The sequence below is a fragment of the Acomys russatus genome, chromosome 1 (genome assembly GCF_903995435.1).
Source record: "Acomys russatus chromosome 1, mAcoRus1.1, whole genome shotgun sequence".
In the NCBI taxonomy this organism is placed as follows: Eukaryota; Metazoa; Chordata; class Mammalia; order Rodentia; family Muridae; genus Acomys; species Acomys russatus.
The window spans coordinates 79898079-79916898 of NC_067137.1; the positions used below are offsets into that span (position 1 = coordinate 79898079).

The window sequence follows — 18820 nt, forward strand, 5'->3', positions numbered from 1 at the left end:
TCCAGGGACAAAGCCTGTGTGTATGCTGCATTGGAAAAAAAAAATGTTGAACAGTTCCTTCTTTCAAAGCTTCTTGGCACTTGTTTTGGTGGGCACATACTTTTGGCTTCTATGACTCAAAATCTCTTCAAATGTTCTATTGGTATCTTAGTACTTGTTCACTGTCATAGATTTATGTTGGTCATGTAGTTAAACCCACCCTTGTCCACTCTGAGACTAGAGCCTTTGCCGAACACTCATGGGCTGAGGACCCTCCACCACACTGTCCCCAGAATAGTCGAGAATACTTGGAGAGTGGGTGTTGTGTGAGAGGAAAGCAGCCCTCCAAAGTCAGGGCTGAAGGGGACATTCATCTTTTCTCTAGCATAAAATGTGCCTGTTCTTATTTATACCTGCATTATCCCATGGGGGAGTTTGAGGCAGCTCACACAAAATACTTATTTTTACATAAGATAAAAATAAGTGAGAGGAAACTGCATGAGATTTGGGGGTGGGGGGGCAGGAAACCAGAACAATGAAAAAAAAAAAAAAGTCATAGCAGAAGACTTGAGAGTGGAACTTTGTTTGTTTTTGAAATAAAGATGAACAAATTAATCAAGAGAGGCATATCTTTTCCTGATGCTAAGACCTCAGAAAAAATTCCCTCATAAGCCTTCACAAAGTGGAAACTCTGAGTACCCAGTTTGAAATGATGATAAATATCTTCTGACAACCCTCTAAGTATATTATTCTAGAACACAGTATTTAAAATGAATTAGGTAATAAAAAGCTTGAGGTCACAAGTGAAGATATTTTATGTTGCCAGTAATGGCAGATCCATATGCTTTGATCATCAACCAAGAAACGAATAGCATGGAAAGACAAGAGTCTGTGTGGTGGTTAAAAATAGTGTCTGCTATAATCACTATTGTACTTGTACCACAGATGATGCGAACAGGAAAACATTTGCTTTATACTAACTTCAAAAGAATTTTAAATATTTTTTTCAAAACTAGCTGAGTTAACTTTAACAAGGTCAGTGACGTAGGTTGGTGGGTAAAGAAATTAAAATTCCATGTGCTTATAAACAAACTGTGAGTAAGCTTAATTTGTAGCTTAAACAATTAAGCATATAATTTTAGGTTGAATGTCATGTAATAATAAATCATTGTAGCTAACATTGAAAGAACCCTTACAAATTGCTCAGTTTTATAATGACAAGATACAGAATAAGAAGAAACATGACTTAATAGATATTTTCTCCCAAACCAGTGTATGTGTGTGTGTGTTCTATAACACTTGACAAGTAAATATTTTTCATCTTTTAAAACATTGTTGATACAATTTATTTATTGGGGAGGCAGTGCTAATGCCATGGTGTTGTGGTTAATCTAAAAGTATGACCTAATAAATGTTTATTATTATAATAACTATGGCAATATTTTCTAATCCTCTATAGATCAATAAAAACACAGACACCTGTTATATTTTAAAATAGCCTTGGTTCACCTGGGGCAGGGCAGATATTAATCTCCTAAACTACCTTCCATATCTCCCTGCCCCAATCCCATGCCATCTGCTAATAATTTCTATCAAGCTACCCCTGTGAGGCTTGCCTGGCCTATGTAGTGAATTACAGGCTAACCAGAACTACACAGTGAAACCTTGTCTCAAACAGCCAAGGAGGGAGGGAGGGAGGGGTATATTGGGAGATTATAATGCTAAAATCTCTATGTTGTAGAGACAGTATAGTCCAACTGGCCTGGACTCACTCTGTAGACCAGGCTGGCCTCTGCCTCTCAAGTGCTGGGTTTAAAGGTGTGTGCCTCCACACATTTTAGGATTTTAAGTTAACAGATTTTGCTTACATAGTAAGTTTTGAACCTTAACTACGTAAAACAAAAAATTCCATGGCCTTCATTTTTGTTGTCTTTCAGTCTTAGCTAAAATGAAAGTTGACTCCAGAGATCACCAATCACAACTAGCACTTCACTGAGGAGGAGGAAAAGGGGTGGGGGACACAACAAAACACTATAGTTTGTTATATGGAAAAGAGCAAAAAGCTGGAACATAGGGCCAGTCAGATAGGCTCTGGCCTCCACGTGACGGCCTGAGCTTGATCTACATGGTGGAAAGACAGAATCGACTCCTACCAGGTGGGTTGGTGTCTGTCTGTCTGTCTCTGTGTCTGTGTCTCTGTCTCTTTCTCTCTGTCTGTCTGTCTCTCTCTCTCTCAGACACGCACATGTGCAACTCATACACACACTATGGTGTTGGGAGTTGGTCTGGTTGCTGCCCAAATGAGCAGACTCAAGTACCCCCAAATGGTGTTCGTGACCTAGCCGAAAACATATTCCTGTTTGACCAATAAAAAGCCAGCACACCTGGGCAGGGCAAATGGAATAGGCGTGGTTAAGGTTCCTAGGCTTTGAGGACAGAGAGGATCTTGGGAAGGAAAGCAGTAAGATACCAGAGAATAAGAAAGGAGACAGCAGAAGAAGAACAGGAAGGAGGCTGCCTCCATGGGTTAGGTGGAATAAGAAGCACATGGCCAGCATGTGTGTGAGTTGCGTGCATGCATGTCTATGAGTGTATGTGTGAGAGAGAAAGACAGAGACAGACAGCTGTGGGGGTCAATTCTGTCTTTCCACTACGTAGATCAAGCTCAGGCCATCAGATGGAGGCCAGAGCCTATCTGACTGGCCCTATGTTCCAGCTTTTTGCTCTTTTCCATATAACAAACTATAGTGTTTGCTGTAGGTGTGTTGTGCCCACCTCCCCCTTTACTCCTCCTCAGTGGGGTGCTAGATGTGATTGGCGATCTCTAGAGTCAATTTTTATTTTAGCTAAGATGATAACACACACATACCAAAAACCCAGAAGACAAAACCAAAAACACAGCATGCAGGTCAGGAGTGGACTCTGAGAGACACTCGTTTTTTGTTTGTTTGTTTGTTTGTTTTTAATTTTTTGTTTCAATTTAAAGCATGGGTTGAAAATCCAGACATTATTGGGCCTTTTCTTTGTTTTTTGGATAGTTTTGAAGAAACTCATTATGTCTTATAACTGCCAGCCACCAATGGCTGAGGTTCAAGGCCAGGGCCTGACTGCAAGGGCTACAGAGTTGTAAACTCAGTAATTCCAAGCTCTATGTCTGTTAGGATAAGGTAAGGGCCCTAAAGGGGATGGTGTGGGACCCTGTGCCAGGGTTTGGATTGTTTGAGCAGATAAAAGTAAGGATAAAAGTCCTGAATATGAGTTAAACTTTCAGCATAGCCCAGATGGAAAAGTTCTAGCCTGGTCTTGGATGAAAGAGTGCATACACTTGAGGACATTACAGAATCTTGCCAAATACTTGCCTAAAATTGAGATGTGTGCTGACCTGAGCATCTGTCCTTCCACATAGGTTAGTTGAAGCTAGCACTTAATAATGTCTGTCTTATTTACTTTTATTTTTCTGTAATAAAACACCATGACTAAGGCAAGTTATAAAAGAAAGGATTTAATTTGGCTTATAGTTTCAGAAAGTTAGAGTCTATGATGGTGGAATGAAGGAAAATCTGAGCGACCACATCTTGATCCACAACAAGGCTGAAAGAGCAGTCCCTGAGAATCACATGAGTCTTTTGAAATGTCCAAGCCTACACCCAGCTGTGAGCATTAAGGTTACTGTGTAATTTATGTGCTGATTTCTCTATCCCTTCCCCCATATCTGGTTGCAATCATTGTTTTGAGTGTCTCCTGTCTCAATGTTGTGTAAACACTGCTCCCCAATTGTCCCCTGATATGCCAATAAAACAGTTTATAGCCAATCATTGAGCAGGGAGAGAATAGGGCTAGACTTCCTGCCAGCTAGGGTAGGAAGAGTTAAAAGAGGAAGTATGGGATTGAGCCCCAGGCAGAGGTCCAGGAGACATCAAGAGAGAGGAGCTGGAGCAGGAAAACTACCAAGTACAAGTTTTTTGGGATGTATGCTGAGAGAAAGCCAGATTAGTTTAGAGACTTAAGATGAAAGTCTTCACTTACCAGGAGATTGGGATAGAGGTGAGGACATCCTACTGGGACTCTAGGTAAGAGAAATACAGCAGATGGGGAAATAGAAAGATCCAGAGGATCTTAGGAACCTACAAGAAGAACATCGTAATGGGTAGATTAGGGCCCAGGGATGTCTGCTCAAACTATTGCACTAACCAAGGACAATATAAATATTTAACATGAACCTCTACTCTGATCTAGCCAATGGACAGGACATTCTCCACAGTTATGTGGAGAGTGGGGACTGACTCTGACATGAACTCTGGTGACCCATATTTGATGACTTCCCCTGGATGGGGAGCCCTGGTGGCACTCAAAGAAAGAATAGGCAGGCTACCAAGATGAGACTTGATAGCCTGTGACCATAAAGTGGGGGAGGAGATCCCCCTTGGGCATGGACCTAGGGGAGGGGAATAGAGTGGGAATGGGAGGAAGGGAGAAACGGGAGGATACAAGTGATGGGATAACATTTGAGTTGTAATCTGAATAAATAAATTTAAAAAAAGAATAGAGTAATAAATGCTCAGGTATTATGCTGTGAAACTTGTTAAAATAATAGAGTCTTAATTATTTGGGTGGTAGCTGAGAGAAACTGAGAAAAACACAGTTCTGTAAATGTTGGGGTGTGTGCAAGAGGAACAGCACAGCAGCTCTAGAACTCATGGAATGCAGCCCACTAGTTAGCAAACCCATGATGGGTGCATCTTGATGAGGCATAACCCCGAGAACTACATGTCCTGAGGACTTCATGGTGTTCTGGACCATAGCTCTGCTTGTTACCTTTGCAGTCCTCATCATCCCCTTTGTATGTGAATTGTGTGAGTACTGTAAAGTACTATACTTCCAGCCCCTCATGGGGCAGCATCACTGGCAAACGCAATAACAGTGCTTGATCTCTTTCAGGCATTGCTGCTGGAGCAGATTAATGATTTAACTACTACCTTTAAAACAACCTGCAAATGTAGATTATTAACAATGATCATTACCCTTAGAAAGAATTTGGAAGAATAGATTGTTCAACAAGGTTAGGTAAAGATGTTTTTGCTAGTGGCTCTGATGCAGGAAACCTTAGGGGACAATTGAAGTTAAGAGAAAGTACACTCTTCTTAGTAAGGCCAGGGACTTTTTGAGATTGGCAAAGTAAAAGCAATGGCCCATAGCAGCATTGGCTGACGTGACTCTTTCAAGCTGGGCTGGTGACTGAGATGACGATTGATTTCCTTATTCTATTTTTCTGCCCTCAGCTTCCTGATATGATTTAATAAAACATATTAATGAGTAGATGAGCACCTTTAGGACTTAAAATAGAAATGGCTGATTTTTATATAGGAGTTTAGATTTGTGATTCTTTTAAGATTTTTATAAGATTACTTCTTAAGGTAATTGATTCCTTCTTTGTAGCCGCAAATTGCAGCCAGCCAGTAAAGAAAAGCAGGCTGAGAAATTACCTTACTTGCTTGTACTCTGTTAATGTGTAACAAGTTGCTTATGTACAAATGTGTGTGTGTTCTTGAAAATAACTTGTTATTCATGTTTGTTTCTCACCCATAATACGTAAAACGTTTGATCGTGTGAAGGTATTGAGAACATGATTTTCTTACGTATATCCATTGTAATCATTTATTTGTAGAGAAATAGAATGTAAACACATTGTGATTTTTGTACTGCTTGAAAGATTTTGCTGGGGTATATAAACTGTGAGAAGAAGGAAAAGAATAAGGATAAGGATGAAAATAAAAAGATAATCATAAAAAAAGAAGAAGAAACAGCTTGTTGAAACCTACCTGTGGGAGTCTGTCTTACTTTGTCATCTAGTGTGTGTGTATGTGTGTGTGTGTGTGTGTGTGTGTGTGTTTCTTTTCTCCTTATTTCCTTTTCTTTTTAGATGCTTGCCGCCATCGGTGGAAGCCCCCGCTAGGAACCATCAACTCTAGCTGTTCCTAGGAGCCATCAGCCCTACCCCCAGCTTGCCACCATCAGTGGAAGCTATTGCCAGTAACTATCAGTTCCGGCCTGGAAGGATGCCCTCAGAGAAAGTCTACAGGGTCAGCAGCCAGCCAGCCACATCCCACCTCAGTTTTCCCCAGTTGATGTCAAAGCTGGACTTCAATATGTAAAACCTTTTTTTTAACTGGTACACACTGTTCACACCTATATTTCAAGTTTGGAAATGCATATTTGCAAGCAGCAATACAAAAGTATTCATGAAGAGTGCATAATCTCTGAAAATTATGAAAACATCCCTGCTACCAATACATTTCTAAATACAAAACTGACTAACATTTGTTACTTCTGTGTAGCTAGAGAAGTTCGTTTTCAAAACCGATAAAATTCAGTCTGTAGGTATGAATGACAGTCTTTTTTTTTTTTTTTTTTTTTTTTTTTTTTTAAATTCTTAGTTGTTTGGGATTCTTAAGCATTCAAAAGCTTTGAACAGGGGGGTCCACAAAGGAACCAATGTGGTATTATGGCATCCAGTTAGGCCAGAGCTGGGAATACCTCTGGGTCATCTACATCAGGAGCAGAAGCACTTGACTTGTCAGTCCTGCTGCCAGGGTTTGGACGACTACCACGCCCACGTCCACCACGTCCTCCCCTGCTACCAAGTCCTGGGCGACCTAGGTCTCCGAAATTCATCTCCAGTTGAGACTTATATCATTTGCTGGCTTCCGGAAATGATGGTCCATAACTGAATCTTGAGCACGAGCCTCTTCACTTTTTGGCTTATGCAGAGCAAATCCCTTTTTCCATTGTCGGTCAGCACCTTCACTTGGTTTTCAGATATTCTACTTTTGCTCGGTCTCTATTTTGAATAGCTTTCCACTCATCCAAAGTCATCTCTTTTGGACCCTCTTCCTTAACCTCTTCAACTTCATTCTCCTTATTTTCAGTGTCTGCCACGCGGTGCTCTTCACCTTCAGGTGTTTCTGTGGTCACAGTTGATGGATCCAAATCAGTTAATTCATCTTTGACAGTTCCCCAGTTGTGAGATCCACTACCTCCACGTTTGTCCTCATGTTTCAGGCCAGATCTATCACTTCCACTCTGCCCATCAAATTCACGTTTGCCACAAGAATCAAATCCATCGCCTCGGCCCATTCCACGTCCACGGCCTCCTCGATCCCTTCCAAGACCACCTTGGCCTCGGATAAGCCGTTCAATAATCGGTCTATCAACTGAAAATTCACCTCCTTCACCCTTTTCTTCAAGTGGCTTTTCAAATCTTCTTTCACGAGGTGCTCGCCTTTCTGGTCTCCTATCAATTATTTTCCCATCACCTTGAAGTTGTTGATCAGGTCTTCTTCCAACTCGCCTTATTCCTTCTTTCTTAAGCGCCACCAGCGGCTGCGTCTCCTCCTTTTTGTCGGCCGCCGACGTTGGAGGGCAGCGGGTTCTTGTGGTCTTTCAGGGACTCTCTACGCAACTGTTTGAGTTGGTCTGGGCCTTGGCCTGAGCTGCGCTCTTGGCCCCGGGGGCCCCCAACGCCACCCCTGCCGGCTTCTTTTTTCTTGTTCTCTGCTGCCTTCAGCCTCGAAAGGGTCTGATTCGTCGTCAAATAGCTGGTCGAATCGGTTGGTGACCACGCAGCCGAAGCCTTCCTGTGGGTGCCCAGGCATGATGGTGGCTCAGCGGCGCGTTCCTCCACGCATTGCAGCGGACCGCGCCAAGCCAAAAGCGCCTGCTTCAGCTCTTCCCACAAGATATGTAAAAACTTTTAACACCCACTGACACACCTTTTTCAACAGGGCCATACCTCCTAATCCTTCCTAAACAATTTCACCAACATGGGACCAAGTGTTAAAATATATGGACCTATGGGTCCATATGGGAGCCATTTTCATCCAAACCACTACAATAGCTTACAGTCTCTACATGGAAGTACCAGAATTTCTCTCATATATTATAAAGGAAGGCATCTATAGATTTAGGAAGATGGAAATGTTGAACTCTGTTATATATATAAGAAGTGTACCTTCAAACGCTTAGGTATGGAAAGTTTTATTCATAGCTGGTAGCTCCAATAATTAGTGGAGGGCTCTGACCTAACTGATGGATTGATTCATTGATAGTGTCAAAACTTCAATGACCTTTTGGGTGTGTTGGAAACTATAGAAGGTGGGACCTCATGGCAGGAAGCAGCTCGTTGGGAACATATGTAGAAGGGTATTTTTTGGGCTCAACTCCCTACTCTATTTCTCCTTCCTTTGTGGCTGCCAGGAGGGGAGCAGCGGTGCTGCAGCAGGCCCTTCTGCCATGATGTCCTCCTTTGCCACACAACCAGAAACTATGGAGCCAGTTGACCATAGCTTATAAACTCTGAAAGTTGAGTTTTACTTTGTTTTTTGTCAAGTATTTTGTTACAGTGATGAAAAGGAGACTGACATACACTCTCCAGTGTTCATCCTGCACAGCTATGCTCCGTACACACCTCCTCTGGGATGGCCCATAGAATTTATCCAATCAGGACACTGAGTGAAGGAGAACAGAGATATTCTTGCCAACTTCGCTAGTGACTGTCCTCAGTAGGTTGGAGATGATGTTGCCACAGTAACACAGGGAGATGATCCTTGTAGAGGCTGGAAAGAAGACTATCAAGTAGTGCTGGTAGTTACTATTGATAACCCTCAAGAGGAAGTGATAGTCAAGGTATTTTGACCACAAGGGATTAGGGTGGTGGCCTGTTGATCCTCAGATTTGTGGAGTGAATGAAAGCCATAGCCTACTTAAGTGCTACTTGATATATGGGAGTGGAAGAATTCTAGGAATGGTGGGTGGAAAAGGAACTGGTTACTGTAACAGAGATGGAGACCATTATCTAACGTTTGGTTGTAAGCCAGTTCTTAACCCCAGAACCTTTTACTTAAGGAATGGGAAGCAGTTTTCTTTGGGGAAGAATCCTGCCTCTGTTTATGTATAATGAGTGTCCCTTACCTGAGGCTATTTCCAGAGAGACCTGTGACCAGGATGAATATGAATTGAGGAATGTGAAATTCTCAGGCAGTCTGGAGGATAGTGGCCCAAACAGTATTCCCTGAAGAATCATCATAACACACCAGGATTCCAGTGATCTTAGTAGAGATGGAAGGAAGTCAAATGTAGTCCTGGCTCTGATGTATTTCATGAAAGGCCTAAAAGAAGCAAAGATAAATGCTGAGGGTTATTTTCTCAATTCCAAAATGTATGTGAGAGTGGGCACATTGCCTAGAGGAAACCCAGCAAGCAGCTTGTGAATGTCAACTGAGGGATGTGAAATTGTAGGACTGATAGGCCTAGTGTGACCCCTGTGCCTATAGTAGAAAATCAAATTAAACTTTATCACTTGGGAAATTAGTATAACTCTTAAAGATATGAAAGGCTAAGGGTACTTGCTGCTCTTTAAGAGGACTAGGTTTGTTTTCCAGCAACTCCATGGTGGCTCACCATCTCCAACTCCAGTTCCAGGGGACTCAACGTTCACTTCTGACCATCGCAATCACCTTTCATACCGGCAAAATACACATTAAGTAAAATCTAAAAAAAAAAAAAAAAAGGAGAGTCAGAGGTCTATGTCTTTTAGCATATCTGCTTGGTCCATTTAGTAGTGTCTTAACTACATTTTATGTTGCTATAACATAAGCACAGATTGAGAATTCGTATCTCTCAGTTCTGAAGACTAGACAGTCAATCTCAAGATGTTGGCATCTGATTAAACCTTCTGGTTATATCATGACTTAGCAGAAGGCAGGGGGGCAGTAACTTGCTGGTGTGAAATAGGTAGATGAAGGAAACCCATTGTTAAAGAACATAAGAGGGCCCAGCCTTCATGAGCTAATCATCCCTTAAAGGGTCCATCTTTTGACATGGTTACAGTAGGGATTAAATTCCCAGCATAAGAACTTTGGTTGGCATATTCAAACCATTCCAAATAGATAAATTAGCCTAAAGATACTTGTGAATAATATATACATATATTATTGCAGGGGAGATACCTGTACAGATAAAGTTCTTGCTGAGCAAGTGTGACACCCTTAGTTCGGGTCCCCAGCACCCATCTGAAAGCCAGGCAGTGTGATGTTACCTGTAGCTCCCACATTGAGGAGGCAGAGACAAGAGGACCTCAGGAGCTTGCTGGCTAGCCAGCCTTGCTGAAACAGTGAGCCAGGGGTTCAGTGAGAGAGGCTGCCTCAAAGAGATAAAAAGGTAGAGAAACAATTGAGGGTAATTTCTGCCCTCTACATACACACACATGAGTGAGCTCACAAGGTACACACTTGTGTAAACTACATGCAAACATAAATAGTCAATTAAGTGTTGATGCCAATTTGTAATATTGCAATTAGGACCTTTACTAGAGCCAATAAATGTAAGCTTGGTAGTCTGAGCATTGCTGCTGACTTGAAGCTCAGAGTATAACTTTTTCAGTTCCTGTTAATAAGGATAATCTAAAGCATTTGCCTTTGTGAGGCTGTGATAGCGTGGTCACTGTTTGACCTTTTCTGTGCAGTAACATAGTATAATTCTAGACTGATCTTTATTTCCTTGCTATCAAGAAGAATATCATAGCAGTCTATTGATTTGATTCCTTTATATAAATAGGACCTGAGGAACAGGAAGTAGCTACCATCTACATGCTTTAGAAAGACCATCAGAGCAGATGTGATCTCATACATATAGTCATGGATATTTAGGAACTGAAGACAGGACATCCATGAGCCGAGGAGTTTGGGACCACACTGGGCAAAAATATTTTAAACTTATTCCTTAAAGCAAAAACAAATTACCCTTATATCAGAGGATGGAACAAGTAATCAATGTGGTCCTAGCACATTGTTGAAATTGATCCACCTCAGCTGTCCTATTTGGAATTTGAAGACAATGTACTACACTGATCTTTGATCCTTTCCCTCATAACACGTGACTACCAGTTTTCATAGGACTTCGAATAATGGCTGATGACTCATGCTATGTCATAGGGTGTCTTGATACTTGGGTTTTAGGATTCAGCAGACGTGATGACATATATCATAGGAAGACTCTTGCAAACCAAAAACAAGAATCACAGCACTAGGTATTCTACCTCTGATTTTGGAATATGAGGATGCCCTATCTGTGATGTCTGCACCACTGAAAGCCAACTCTTGGCTTGGTACCAGGCTTTGGCACATAGTTAACACCAGATTATGAGATACTAAGTGACTATGTGACATAAACTGTTCTTTAGGAACTGTGTGTTATCTCATTTACTAAATTATAAATTTCGTTGTCGAATGTAAGAGTACATACCAGAAACGTTTTGCATGATCTGGAAGCAAGGTAGATTTTGAACAAGCTTCCATGGCATCTGCCCTTCTCTCCCCACCCCTGTGCCCCATTTCTTCTACTTATATATGCAGACTCAGGGTCATTAGCATAGGAAGAACATGTGTAGGCTTCGTTTATTAATAGTTGGCATTCTGTGTTAGCACCAATGTGAAGAAGCTTGCCACTGATTTATGGTCTGATTCTACAAAGAGGAATGATGACAATGAAGAAAAATTCTCCCAGTGAGCACAATATTGAACAGAACATTTCATTGACCTTTTCGTTAGGAAGGAGAGTTGGCCTGAGGTAGGAACCAATATTGATTTATGCACAGTAGGTAATAAGTTGGTCAGTGACTTGGAAATATCAAAATGAAGGAAATCAGTAGATAAGGTATTGTGGATGGATCATTAGGAATACCCAGAATGTGAAAACATTTTTGAACTGTATTACCCTCACCTGAGGTTATCCATCCTGATAAGTGATTCTTTAAGAGGATATGCCCTGTAGATGTCAGCTAGCCAATTTCTGCCCAGTCACTGTAGAACTTGCTTAGTTGCCTCATGAAGCAATAAGAATTTAAGTTAAATAGTAGACTCAACAGTATGGATTTCTGTTTGCCAAGTATAATTCAGTTATTGTCATTGTGGAGTGTTTAACCTGTTTATATCAGAGGCCATGGCAGAGCCTCAAGTCTGATATTGTTGCCTAAATCAGCCAGCCATCTGATGGCAATTTAATTGTACTAGATCTTTTCTATTTTGATGAGAAAGGCAATTTGCCTCCACAGGGATAGATTTATATAGCACATGGTTTACTTTTTCTGTCATGAAGCTCCTTCTAGTGTCATAATCCATGGGCTCATAGAACAGAATGCTTCATCTCCATGTATCACAAACAGCATTATCTTTGGACAAGAAACAGAGTTTGATAAGAAATGTGTCATTATAGACTTGCCCATGGAGTTAGGTACTTTGGCCCAACACTCATCAGTCAGAAATGGCTAGTTTGAGATGATGGCAGTGGGAGAGGGGAGGCGGCGGGAGTCTTGTGACTGAAAGGTAGCTCCCATGAAGACATAGCACACAAATTAACCCAGCATTCATATATACATATTTCCATATATAACCCATGGTCAGAGTTCATAGGCCTGTGAATCAAGGTCTAGAAGTATTATTACTCTTAAATTATTCTGAATTATTCTTGGAGAATTTTGGTCCTTAAACCTTATTCTCTACACAGTGAGATTGGTGGATCTGAAGGCCTAACTAGCCAAGAGACAAACACTGTCCCTCATATAAGTAAGTCACAATTCTGTTAACTGGGGGTGGGAGGGTCAGCTGACACTACTACATGGCTGTTTTTTGGTCTTCAGGCCACAGAACCAACAGATCAGAGAAGGAATCTTGTTCTGGTTGGTGTTCCTGGTCCTAATTACTATAGGGAAATTGGTTGTTGTTCCACAAAAGAAGTAAGGAAGACTGTGTCTGGAGCCCTTGGTGTACCTCTTTAATATTCACATGTTAGAATAACAATGTTAATGTTCAAGCTGGAGTGGGTAGCTTGGGTCATATGATGAAAGCCCCAAGTAAAGAATAGAAGAAAGTACAAGTCTTGGTCTTCTTGTTAAAGACACCATGTTGGATGTTCATGTTATTCCATGAATGAGAAAGAAAATTTATTTATTTTTTAACACATTTTTATTGAAAAATAAAATAATTCATATTATATCTCATTTGCTATCTCATCCCATGCATCCTCCCATTCCTCCCTCCCTCCCTCTTTCACCTCTTTCCCCTTCCCTATGACTGTGACTGAGGGGGACCTCCTCCCCCTGAATATGATACTAAGGTATCAAGTCTCTTCTTGATAGCCTGCTATCCTTCCTCTGAGTGCCATTGGGCCTCCCCAACAAGGGGACATGGCCAAATATGGGGCACCAGAGATCGTGTGAAAGTCAGTCCCCAGTCTCCACTTAACTGTGGAAAATGTTCTGTCCCTTGGCTAGATCTGGGTAGGGGTTTGATGATGACTGCACATATTGTCCTTGGTTGGTGCCTTAGATCGAGCAGAACCCCTGGGCCCAGATCCGCCCATCATAGTGTTCTTCTTATTGGTTTCTAGGACCCTCTGGATCCATCTATTTCCCTATCTCCTATATTTTTCTCACCTAGAGTCCCAATAGGATGTCTTCCCTCTGTCCCACTTTCCTGGTAAGTGAATACTTTCATGGGACCCGTCCCTTGGGATAGTGTCCAGTTATAAGTGAGTATATACCATTTGAGTCTCTCTGCTTCTGGGTTAGCTCACTCATTATGATCATTTCAAGTTCAATCCATTTGTCCACAAATTTTGGGAATTCCTTGTTTTTAATAGCTGAATAGTATTCATAGTGTAAATGTACCACAGTTTCTTTATCTGTTTTTCTACTGAGGGACACTTAGGCTGTTTCCATGTTCTGGCTATTATGAATAAGGCTGCTATGAATATGGCTGAGCATATGTCCCTGTTGTATGCTGGAGCATCTTCTAGGTATATTCCAAGGAGTGGAATAGCTGGGTCTTGAGGAAGCCCTATTTCTAGTTTTCTGAGATAGCGCCAGACAGATTTCCAATGTGACTGCACTAATCTGCATTCCCACCAGCAATGAAGGAGTGTTCTTCTTTCTCCACATCCTCGCCAGCATGTGGTGTCACTTGAATTTTTGATCTTAGCCATTCTGATGGGTGTAAGATGGAATCTAGGGTGTTTTGATTTGCATTTCCCTGATGACTAAAGACGTTGAGCATTTTTTAAAGTGTGTCCCAGCCATTCTATATTCCTCTGTTGAGAATTCTCTGTTTAATTCTGAGCTCCATTTCTCAATTGGATTATTTGGTTTGGTGGTGTTTAATTTCTTGAGTTCTTTATAAAGTTTGAATATTATACCTTTGTCAGATGCAGGGTTGGTGAAGATCATTTCCCAGTCTGTAGGCTGTCGCTTTGTTCTGTTGACAGCGTCTCCTGCCTTACAGAAGCTTCTCAGCCTCATGAGGTCCCATTTATTAATTGTTGACCTTAAGGCCTGGGCTGTTGGTGTTCTGTTCAGGAAGTTGTCTCCTGTGCCAATGTGTTCCAGGCTCTTCCCTACTTTTTCTTCTAACTGATTTAGTGTCTCTGGTTTTATATTGAGGTCTTTAATCCTTTCAATGCAGTCCCTATCAAAATACCTACACAATTCTTTGAAGACATTGAAAGGTCAATTCTCAACTTTATATGGAAAGACAAAAAACAGAGAATAGCTAAAACAATCTTATACAATAAAAGATCAACCATAAGTCAAGAGGTGAAGCATGCAACCAGCTGACAGTAAGTAAACATAGAAAAAATATTTGAGGAAGTCAGGAGGAGGGATAGAACAATGCACAGGAAGTGGAGGGGAGGGACATTCAGTTTGAAGGGCTTTTTTGAGATGGCATAGATAGGAAAAGAGTAGAATTTCTTTTGGCATATTGGCTGAGGAGGAAGGTCAGCTGAGTGCTTTGTCTGCCTCTCTGAGCTAGCAGGCTTTCACCCCAACATCTAGCTCCCTAAATCTTCATTGATAAAATTAAATGATTGAGATTTTGTTAAAAACCAGTGAGGTAAAATGAATGTGAGAAAGGATCAATAGAAGAAAATTTAATTGAGGATACAAAGTAGAAGACAGTTTATAGGATAAGATATGAGAGGTTCATACTGCAGCATGTATCAGTGTTCCTTCCTTATGACCAAATATGCAAATGGATATGTCATGTTTTGCTTACCAATTATTTATTTGGCATTTGAGTTGTGTCTTAGTTAGGATTTATTGCTGTGAAGAGACACTACAACCACAACAACTGTTATAAAGAAAAAATTTAGTTGGGGCTGGCTGACAGTTCACAGGTTTAGTCCATTATCACCATGATCAGAAGCAAGGGTGGCGGCACACAGGCAGACGTGGTGCTAGAGAGGTAGCTGAAAGCGCTACGTCTGGATTGGCAGGCAGCATGGAGAGAGCGTGACACCTGGCCTGGTTTGAGTTTCTGAAACCTCAAAGCCCACCATCAGTGACAGATTTTCACTAGCAAGGCCACAAGTCCTAACACTGTAAAACAATGCCACTCTCTATGAGCCTGTGAGGGCTATTTTGGCTACTCAAACCACCACAAGTTGTTTCTGGTTTTTGCCATATGATTAACACTAACATTCCTGTACAAGTTTCTGTGTAGGCTTCCACTATAATTTCTTTGGGATAGACACCTAGAAGGAGAATTGCCAAATCACATAGTCATTCTGTATTTAGTTTGAGGAACTACCAGACTTCTTTCCTGTGTTGCTTCAGCATTTTATATTTTTCACTTGTGTGTGAAGGTGTCCATTTCCCTACATACTCAATGCTTTCTATGGTCTTTTGGTTATAGTCACCCAGATGTGAAGTGGTAACATCGTTTTAATTTGCTTTTCTGTAATGAATAAAGTGTTTTACTGGCCATTTACATGTGTATTCACTTGGGACATACAAAAGGTCTTGAGAATTTTTGGATCCTTAAAATTATTTGTATTTTTATTGTGTCACACTAAAACCTTAGATTACAATTCAATGTCTCAGGGTTCATTCTTTCCTTCCTCTCCTGTCTTCTAAACCACAGGTCGGTCGGTCTCTCTCTCTCTCTCTCTCTCTCTCTCTCTCTCTCTCTCTCTCTCTCTCTGTTACTATTGCTTCACTAATCCATGTGTGCTAAGCAAAACAAAGGTAAGTAAACAACAAAACACATAGTTCTTACATTTACCTCCTCTTGTTATAATTTTTATTTGTATTGTCCCCAGGCTCTCACTATGTAGTCCACTTTGGCCCTGAATTTATTTATTCAAGACTGCCCTTGGACTTGAAATCTCCACTCCTCAGCCTCCGAAGTATTGGGTTAAATTCACTCTTGATTTATTTTATTGATTAATCCTTATGTTTATTTATAATTTAGAAGAAAGAGTTATAGATGTCGTTGCTGGAGAGTGCTCTCTTCTTCTTCTGTATGGGTTTGTGTATTGAGCTCGGGCTGTGAGGCAGCAAGTGTTGGCCTTTACTTTTATTGTAAGTGGAGTTTGCAGTTGAATTTTAGTTCCTTCCATGTCTTGTACTTGATATTAGCCAAAGGGCTAAAAAAAAAAAAAAAAAAAAAAAAAAAAATCCTGTCCACGTGCTGGTCAGTTTACTTGTTTATTTTGGAGATGTGATGCAATGCCATGGCTGTAATAGAGTTAGGTGCACAGGCTACACATGGAGAGTACCAGTATCCCCAGCCCTTCCTGCCATGTCTATTCTGGGCCCACATGCTTCCCATCAGCAACTTGTCTAATTGCCGCCTCGTTTATTTTTACTGTGTTATTGCATAAATACATAGAAACAACATTTTATAGCCTTTTCTATTTTATGAAAGGGTATACTATTAGTTCTTTGATCTATCTGTCCTCCATTTAAATGGACGGAAATCACTTTTGTCAGTTTATAATGGTCTTGTGAATTTTTATTTTAAGGACACATACCAGTGCGCATGCAAATGTATCACATTTTATTCAGCCACTCTTCAGCGTTTGGGCATTTCACTTGTTTCTAGTATTTTACAGTTAGAACCCCACACATACAACAAATAACTATGTTTATCTCATAAAGCTTAAAGTAGTTCCTTGGGGGTTATTAAGTTAATGGTTACAAAACTAAATAAAAGCCAGCATGATGGCATACATATTTAATCCCAGCACCCAGGAGGCAGAGGCAGGAAGGTCTCTGAGTTAAAGGCCAGGGTAGTTTACGTAGTGAGCTCTGGCTCAACTAGGGTTGCATAGTGAGACCTTGTCTCAAAATATAATACAATAAAGTAAAATAAATCCAGGTATGTCAGTAGCACATGCTTTACTCAGGATTTAAAATCAGGAAAATCAGGGATCAAGACCAACCTGGGCTGAATAACAATATCCTCTCCTAGGTGAGGTGTTCCAGAATTGTCTACTGAAAGACTCAAAAAACAGTGACACTCCTGGAGCAGTGAGCACAACCCAAAAGGAGCCAGAACTGCCTGGAGAAATGCCTCATCCCAATTCTGAGGCAGAGAAATAGGAGGGAATCCTTCCTTGTACCAGAAAAGAAGAAGTCCTTAAAACAAATTAGGCAAATGTTAGAAATACAGGAACAGACATGAAAGAGGCTCCTTTTGGCTAAATCTAGGGCATTTTGAACATTAAAAAGATCAGGAGGGCTGAAGAGACGGCTCAGTGAATAAGAGCACTCGTATAAGTACAATGGCCCGAGTTCAAATCTCTACTACCCATCTAAAAAGCCAAGTATGGCCCTGGTGCCTATAGCCCCAGTGCTAGGTAGGGGAGAACAGCAAGATCCCTGGCCTTGCTAACAGCTAGCCTAGCCTAATTGGCGAGCTCCAAGTTTAATGAGAGACCCTGTCACAATAGAGTATAGCAGACAGTGATAGAACAGGACACTGGACATCCTCCCCTGACCTCTACAAGCACAAACATCTGCACATATAAACACACATTTAAAAATAAACAAGGATGGCAATGAAAAGTCTTTTAAAGAGTTCACGAATCTGTAATTATTTTTCTGTAGCTTTGATAAAACACTATAACTGTGCTAGCTAGTTTTATGTCAACTTGACACAAGCTAGAGCTAACTCAAAAGAGGGAACCTTAATTAAGAAAAATGCATCCGTAAGATCTGGTTGTAGGGTATTTTCTTAATTAATCATTAATGGGGGGAGGACCCAGATCATTGTGGGTGGTGCCATCCTTGGTTCTGAGTTCTAGAGAGAGCAAGCTGGGCAAGCCATGGGGAACAAGCCAGTAAGTATAGCCTCCATGGCTTCTGTGTCAGCTCCTGCCCTGGTTCCTGCCCTGTCTGAGTTCCTGTCCTGACTTCCTTCAGTGATGAGTAGCAGTATGGAAGTATAAGCCAAATGTACTCCTTCCTCCCCAACTTGCTTTTTGGTCATGGTGTTTCCTCACAACAATAAAAACCCTAACTAAGACAATGACCAAAGGCAACTTATGGACGGAAGGATTGGGCTTCATTTCTAGAAGGATAAGAGTCCACTAACTTCTAGGTTGGGAAGCATGATAGCAGGCAGACAGCATGTTAGAACAGCTAAAAGCTCACATTTCCAACTGCAAGCAGCAAGCAAGCTCTCAAAACCTCCCCTTGATGACACCTTCCCTCCAGCAAGGCCACATCTGGTAATCTACTGAAACAGTGCCACCAACTGAAGAACAAGTGGTCAGATGTCCAAGATTATTGGGAGACATCTCACTCAAAGCTTCTTAGGGGAGTGCTCAATATATGAGAGAGAGAGAGAGAGAGAGAGAGAGAGAGAGAGAGAAAGGAGGAGGGCGGGAGGAAGGGGGGAGAGAATGAGAATGTGTGTGTGTCTGTGTGTGTGTGTGTGTGTGTGAGAGAGAGAGAGAGAGAGAGAGAGAGAGAGAGAGAGAGAGAGAGAGAGAGAGAACTGCTAACTGT

General features: G+C 41.3%; 1 protein-coding gene and 1 pseudogene across 3 annotated transcripts in view; one reads left to right on the top strand and one right to left on the bottom strand.

Annotated features, from left to right (window-relative positions):
• The window catches only part of Atl1 (atlastin GTPase 1), an 84129-nt gene that overhangs the window by 1182 nt on the left and 64127 nt on the right, over nt 1-18820 (top strand). The gene's annotated exons all lie outside the window — the stretch shown is intronic.
• On the bottom strand, nt 6414-7631 carry LOC127189950 (plasminogen activator inhibitor 1 RNA-binding protein-like; annotated as a pseudogene).